We start from the raw sequence: 8,423 nt of genomic DNA, 5'->3' as shown, positions 1-8,423 counted from the left end.
TTGGGGGGTTTCATATTTTTTTGGAGGTGTGGTCCTAAACTTTTGATCAGCTGAAAAACAGCCTGTTTCAGTTTATTCGTTGTTTTCATTAAATTGAATGCTCAAAAAATGTTTTGTCTCACTCCCATTTCTTCTTGTTGCATGTTGAAGCTCTACTTGGAACCTTGTTAAGATCCAGCCATGCTAAATATGATTTTTTGCCATTTTTCAAGTGGTCTTAAACTTTTGATCAGGATTGTATTTGGTATCGCCATAATTGTACTGACCTGGAGAATGAAAGTAGCAAGTCAGTTTTACTGCATAGGGAACGCCGTAAAAACAAAACCCATAAAACTGTTGCGGAATTGCTTTTTTTTCCAATTTCACCCTATTTGGAATTATATTTTTGAAAAAATAAAAAAGTTATGACCCCGGAAAGGCAGGGAGCGAAAAATGAAAACGCTGAAAAAAAACTAAAAAACTTTGGAGCTGAAAGGGTTAAACGTAGAGCAGCAAACACCAAATGTCGCAGAAAATGGCATAAAATTGCCATGACTTTTGACTATTTTAAGCCACAAAACTGACATATCTGATTTGATAAATGTCCCTGTGTGTATTTTGTGAGCGGGCTAGCTTTTTCTTATAGGTTATGGTATATATTCCTGCAGCCATAGGCACTGTTATTTTTTTGGCCTGAAAATCATAATTTATATGGAATATATTAGTATTGTTATTGGTTTGTGTACAGTTTATTCTGATATAAGAAAGGTATGTGAGCAAAATACCGTAAATGTATATTTGAAAATTGTATAATTTCCTATTATATAAACAAATAAATTAATAAAATAAAAACCAGAATATCCCTTTAAAATACGCCTGGGGCTTGCCAGGTGTGGAGTTGTGACATTCTTAGAACTTTTGTGATTGTCACAGAAGATAAATGAGACTTAAAGGGAACCTGTCACCAGTTTTATGGTGTCCTAACTAAGGGCAACATAAATAAGTGACTGATTCTCTTAGCAAAATGCTGGGTCATTTTCTTTAATTGACCCAGTCAATCTGCCAACATCTTGTATTGAAAAGCTGTAGCTGATAATGATGAGTCCTGAATATTCATGAGCGCCTGACTCTCCCCGCCTACCTGCTGCTGATTGACAGTTTTTTTCCATATGAATCAGCAGCAGGTGGGCAGGGGAGTGGCTATATATCTGAATTAAAAAAACGCTGGACTCACTGACATCACGCTGGACTCAAATCAGCTCATTAGCATGCGGCATGTGGTATCTTTGTGTGTATATTATGAGGTAACCATCTGTCACACCAGTAAGTGAATACATCTAAGGTACTTTTTAGAAGTTAATGATTGTATATAATTAGATTATAATCAAATATCCACATGACAGGTTCCCTTTAAAAGTGATCTAATCTGCTTACTAGCTTATTCCAGCCAACTTTTTAAAGTGGCACAGGGTAGAGCAGGAGGCCAAAAGTCACAATAATTTAAATGCACTAGCACTTGCGACATTTCACCCGAAAACTGGCGTACCAGATTTCAATGCTATCCATCTATAAACAGCCCTTACCAAGGCCCTTCTCCCTTGATTACTTGGTTTGGTGAGGTATCTAACTCTAGGAAGTCCTGGTTGTTCCAAACGTCTTCCATTTGAGAATAATGAAGCCACTGTTCTCTTTCAGTGCAGCAGAAATGTTTTGTACCCTTTCGGCGTGATTCCACACAATCCTGTTTCTGATCTCTACAGCTAGAGAGCTTAAGAGCTAAATTGCAAGTGTCATAGCAAAGAGTATGAATACTTTTTAGTTTTTCTTTTTAAATAAAATAGCATAAATGTCTAAAATTCTGTTTTCATTTACTCATTATGGGGTGTTCAGTGCAGACTGATGGGGGAAATATTTTTTTTTCCAGCTTAGCACAAGGCTGCAACATAACAAAATGTGAAAAAATGAAAGGGTCTGAAGACTTTACAAATGCATATTAGTTTTGTGGGAAACATTCAGTAAAACTTGTAATTTATACATTTATAATAATACAAGGCACTTAGTAATGTGTCGTGATTGTCCATATTGCCTCCTATGCTGGCTTTATTCATTTTTCCATTGCATTACACACGGCCACCGCAGATACGAGGTGCTTGGGACAGGAGCTGCTGTGCATGCTTGCCTATGCATACTCCTAGAGATATGAGCAGTTAAAGCCCCCCCCCCCCCATCAGTGTGGAGGAAAATGAGGAAGCAGCTGCAGAGCTGACAGGCTGCAGAAGTTGAGAAAAATATATGGAAATGTGTGTGACATTATCAATATAGTGGCCCACATAATAAAATTACGTTATTTTTACCACACAGTGAACGTCATTAGAAAATTCCACAAATAATGTAAAAATTGAAGTTTTTTTTATCTTTCCCCCTAAAAATAAATTAATAAAAGTTATTTAATACACTATATATACCCCAAAATGGTTAATGTCACTTAAGAGACTATAACAAATGCTTACTGATTTCATGTAATTGCAGGACTTGTCTCTGTTTAGCTGTATGTGAGAGGATACACACTGCTCTGGGGTAGTGGGGGAAGTTATCTGCATTCTGATTGGTCTTGTCTGTCTCTGGTTAGCTGTGAGAGGATACACACTGCTCTGGGGTAGTGGGGGAAGTTATCTGCATTCTGATTGGTCTTGTCTGTCTCTGGTTAGCTGTGAGAGGATACACACTGCTCTGGGGTAGTGGGGGAAGTTATATGCATTCTGATTGGTCCTGATAGCTCATGTAAGGAGAGCAAGGGCTTATGGGAAGTAAGGGAAATACAGGATGGCCTCAAGGACAGGGCAAAGATCACCACAGGAAGTGCAGCAGACGCCATCTGAGGCTACTTTCACACTGGTGTTTTTTGCGGATCCATCATGGATCTGCAAAAATGCTTCTATTACAATAATACAACTGCATGCATCCGTCGTGAATCCGGTTGTATTATGTCTTCTATAGCCAAGACGGATCAGTCATAAACTCCATTGAAAGTCAATGGGGGATGGATCCGTTTTTTATTGTGTCAGAGAAAACATCTCACTCCGCATCCCAGGACGCTGCAGGCAGCGTTTTGATGTCCGCCTCCAGAGCGGAATGGAGACTTATCGGAGGCAAACTAATGCATTCTGGGCTGATCCTTTTCCATTCAGAATGCATTAGTGCAAAACTGATCCATTTTGGACCGCTTGTGAAAGCCCATGACGGATCCCAAAAACGGAAAGCCAAAACGCTAGTGTGAAAGTAGCCTTAGGAAGATGCTGAAATAGAGGCACAGAGAAATAGGGTTGCTAAGGGCTGAATACAGACATCAGAAAGGTACAATTAACTGAAAACATGAATATCTTCCCTTCACATCACATACAGTGCCTTGCAAAAGTATTCACCCCCTTTTTTTGTATTTTGGTGCCTCACAACCTGGAATTAACATGTATTGTTGGAGGATTTGCATCATTTAATTTACAGAACATGCCCACAACTTTGAAGATTATTATTTTTTTTTATTGTGAAGCAAACAACAAATAGGACAAAATAACAGAAAAAGTCAATGTGCATAACTATTCACCCCCCTAAAGTCAATACTTTGTAGAGCCACCTTTTGCGGCAATCACAGCTCCAAATCGCTTTGGATAAGTCTCTATGAACTTGCCACATCTTACCACTGGGATTTTTGCCCATTCCTCCTTGCAAAACTGCTCCAGCTCCTTCAAGTTGGATGGTTTGAGCTTGTGAACAGCAATCTTTAAGTCTGACCACAGATTTTCTATTTGATTGAGATCTGGGCTTTGACTAGGCCATTCCAACACATTTACATGCTTCCCCTTAAACCACTCAAGTGTTGCTATAGCCGTGTGTTTGGGGTCATTGTCCTGCTGGAAGGTGAACCTCCATCCTAGCCTTAAATCACGCACAGAGTGGTACAGGTTTTGCAAAAGAATATCCCTGTATTTAGCACCATCCATCTCTGCCTCAACTCTGACCAGTTTCCCAGTCCCGGCTGCTGAAAAACATCCCTACAGCATGATGCTGCCACCACCATGTTTCACTGTGGGGATGGTGTTCTTTGGGTGATGTGTTGGGTTTGCGCCAGACATAGCATTTTCTTTGATGGCCGAAAAGTGAAATTTTAGTCTCATCAGACCAGAGCACCTTACTCCATACATTTCGGGAGTCTCCCACATGCCTTTTAGCAAACTTACAAGGTGCCTTTTTTTTTTTAGCTGAAAGTAATGGCTTTCTTCTGGCCACTCTGCCATAAAGCCTAACTATGGAGCGTACGGCTTATTGTTGTCCTATGTACAGATACTCCAGTCTCTGCTGTGGAACTCTGCAGCTCCTCCAGGGTTACCTTAGGTCTCTGTGCTGCCTCTCTGATTAATGCCCTCCTTGCCCGGTCTGTGAGTTTTGGTGGGCGGCCGTCTCTTGGCAGGTTTGCTGTTGTGCCATGTTTTTTTTTATAACCTAACCCTGACTTGTACTTCTCCACAACATTGTCCCTTACTTGTTTGGAGAGTTCCTTGGTCTTCATGGCAATGTTTGGGTAGTGATGCCTCTTGCTTAGGTGTTGCAGCCTCTAGGGCCTTTCAAAAAAGGTGTGTATATCTAATGACAGATCATGTGACACTTAGATTGCACACAGGCGGACATCATTTCACTAATTATGTGCCTTCTGAAGGTAATCGGTTGCACCAGAGCTTTTTATGGGCTTCCTAACAAAGGGGGTGAATACATACGCACATGTCATGTTTCTGTTTTCTATTTCTAAACAATTGTTTTTATTTATATATTTTTCTCATTTCACTTCACCAACTTAGACTATTGTGTTCTGATCCATCATAAAATTCAGATTAGCAAAACATTGAACTTAAGGCTGTAATGTAACAAAATAGTAAAAAAGTCTAGGGGGGTGAATACTTTTGCAAGGCACTGTATGTTAGGAAATGTAATTTTTGGTAGTGAAATGGCAGTTACACTTTAAATTTATGCAGTTATTTGGTCTCATCTTATCTTTGTCTTATTAAGACTTTGGGAAAGCTCTGACCACTATAAAACAAAATTAAATGGATATTAAGCACATAACTCTGGATCTATGTGAATACATAAAATAAAATGACAGTGGCAATAACCGCTGCCACGATAAATCATACAGCATGCACTGTGTCAATGTACTTTAAAAAAAAAAAAGTTTCACATATGTAACTTGAATTTGGCCTAAGGCACACAAGCTCTAACACACTGTACTTATTTATCATTTAAATGCAACTAATATAAAATAATTCAGAAAATGTGTTGATTAAAAATGTTTGATTCTGGGTCTACAGCTCCTATGCAGACTTATGCGTTTGCAAGGTTTTAGAGTACAAACTCCTTTTTAGGCCTTTTGCACACGGCCATTTTGCATCTGTGTGGCAGCCGCAACAGATCCAGACCAATTCAACGTAAATGGGTGCGTGATCCATCCGCACCGTAAAAAAATAGCACAAGTGAATGGGTCGGCTGGTGCCTGCGTATTGCGGACCCACTGTTTGGGGGCCGCAATACGGGCCACGGCCATGTGCATGAGGTCTATGTTGTGACATTCCTGTATTATTTCTACTAGAAGTTATAGATTAATTGCTAGAAGTCTGCAGTAAGGGTACAGAGGGTGTGGTAACCAGTTGGGGGGCTTGTACCTGAACAGACTCACTCTATCCAATCAGTGCTGCCATTTTCAGACTGAGCAGGGACACCGCCCCAACTAGTTACCACCCCTCTGTACCCTTAATGCACACTGCTAGCAATTCATTCATAACTTCTAGTAGAAATAATAAAGAAATGGCACAACATAGTCATAAGAATAGATGCTCCAGAATTGTTATTACATGGGGAATGCATGAAGCTATTAAAACAGGCATGTCAGGAGCGGTGACAGGTCCTCTTTAAATCCCTGGGGCTAAAAAAGATAAATGAAAGATGGCCTTTGATTTTACCCACAAAATGTCCATATCATGTAGATTTCAAGAAACCAACTACAAGATCCTATCTCGTTGGTACCCGACACCTGTAAGCCTCCAATTGATCTTTCAGCAAATCTCCCTTTTATGCTGGAGATGTGGATCAGCACAGGGCTCCATGCTACACATTTGGTGGTCATGCCCTGTGCTGACTTCTCTATGGAATGATGTTTCCTTTCTCTACAATCATCTTTACAGAGATTCCGTGGCCCTCACACCTCCTATGGTTCTCTTGTCTATATTCCCTGGTCAGCTTAGTAGGATACGCAAAGGCTTCCTGAGGTTCTTTCTCATGGCAACACAAAGGTTAATTCCTAGAGTTTGGAAATCTAACGCTCCTCTGACTAGGCTTGACTGAGGCCCTTAATCAGATCATGAAAATTGAGGAACTTAGAGCTGAAGACTCCCAAATCTCAGGAGAGACTTGTATTAAGAGATGGAAGATGTGGTCTGATTTCCCGTCCTCTACTGGTTACACCAGCTGGGTGATGGGTGGCACACCATAGTTTTCAGGACTTATGAATGTAATACTGTTGAAGGGGTTGTAGGTTGCAAAATATCTTTTACCCCCCGGCTTCTTCCCCATGTATTTCCTAATGTATGTGTTCATACAGTACAGACCAAAAGTTTGGACACACCTTCTCATTCAAAGAGTTTTTTTTATTTTCATGACTATGAAGGCATCAAAACTATGAATTAACACATGTGGAATTATATACATAACAAACAAGTGTGAAACAACTGAAAATATGTCATATTCTAAGGTCTTCAAAGTAGCCACCTTTTGCTTTGATTACTGCTTTGCACACTCTTGGCATTCTCTTGATGAGCTTCAAGAGGTAGTCCCCTAAAATGGTCTTCCAACAGTCTTGAAGGAGTTCCCAGAGATGCTTAGCACTTGTTGGCCCTTTTGCCTTCACTCTGCGGTCCAGCTCACCCCAAACCATCTCGATTGGGTTCAGGTCTGGTGACTGTGGAGGCCAGGTCATCTGGCGCAGCACCCCATCACTCTTCTTCATGGTCAAATAGCCCTTACTTTCAAAGTTTTCCCAATTTTTTTCGGCTGACTGACTGACCTTCATTTCTTAAAGTAATGATGGCCACTCGTTTTTCTTTACTTAGCTGCATTTTCTTGCCATAATACAAATTCTAACAGTCTATTCAGTAGGACTATCAGCTGTGTATCCACCTGACTTCTCCTCAACGCAACTGATGGTCCCAATCCCATTTATAAGGCAAGAAATCCCACTTATTAAACCTGACAGGGCACACCTGTGAAGTGAAAACCATTTCAGGGGACTACCTCTTGAAGCTCATCAAGAGAATGCCAAGAGTGTGCAAAGCAGTTATCAAAGCAAAAGGTGGCTACTTTGAAGAACCTAGAATATGACATTTTCAGTTGTTTCACACTTGTTTGTTATGGATATAATTCCACATGTGTTAATTCACAGTTTTGATGCCTTCAGTGTGAATCTACAATTTTCAGAGTCATGAAAATAAAGAAAACTCTTTGAATGAGAAGGTGTGTCCAAACTTTTGGTCTGTACTGTATGTTCTCTATATTTGTTTTGTTGCCCTATTTTATATTTATATTTTAAATTGTATGTACTGACAGCATTCTTTTGTTTTACTTTTACTGTTCTATGTACTTGTACTTAGTGCAATATTGTTCATGCAGACTGGTTCAATAAAAACTATTTGACCACAAATCCCTGGGGCTAAAATAAAATCTGCAATGCAACTGTCTGGACTTGGTAAAATCAGTGCAAACACCAACATTTAGAAATCAAAAATAGGTCCTTTCCAATATTTTCTGACAAATACAAGATAAGTACTGTGCAGAGTAGAAGCAGGCACCAGTGTTTTTCTAGGCAGTAGAATATTTATAATTTGCATGTCCTATGTGCTAGATACAAAGTAAGCTAAAACTGTAGTAATAAAGGGTGGCCCATGAAAAAGTAGTATGAAGAGATAAACGAGCAAGTGGATCGTTTTCTTTTAAATTACACACACAACACAAAAGATGCAGAAAGTGGTTGCTGTTCACGTCTATGGATCTTTGGGCACGTGGGATATTTGCTGATACAGCTTACAGCTCTTCAACAGTGATGCTGCAGAAGAAAAAATTTCCAGCTTTTTCCAACAAGATGGGGCAACATGCCACACCTCACGGGATTCACTGGCACGGGTTCATGAACGGTTTATGGAGGAGCGAACTGTGAGCAAGAGGTTATGGCCACCACGTTCCCCAGACTTGTCCACATGCGACTTTTATCTGTGGGGAAATTTAAAACAGAAAGTGTCCGCCAACAATCCACATCCCCTGGATGAACTCAAAGAAAACATCACAAACACCATCCGCAGCATCACAAGCAGCATTAGCCAACATAATCCCACGTGCCCAAAGATGCAGAG

Source organism: Bufo bufo, chromosome 1 (genome assembly GCF_905171765.1).
Source record: "Bufo bufo chromosome 1, aBufBuf1.1, whole genome shotgun sequence".
Taxonomy (NCBI): Eukaryota; Metazoa; Chordata; class Amphibia; order Anura; family Bufonidae; genus Bufo; species Bufo bufo.
Note: the sequence above shows the minus strand (reverse complement) of the source record.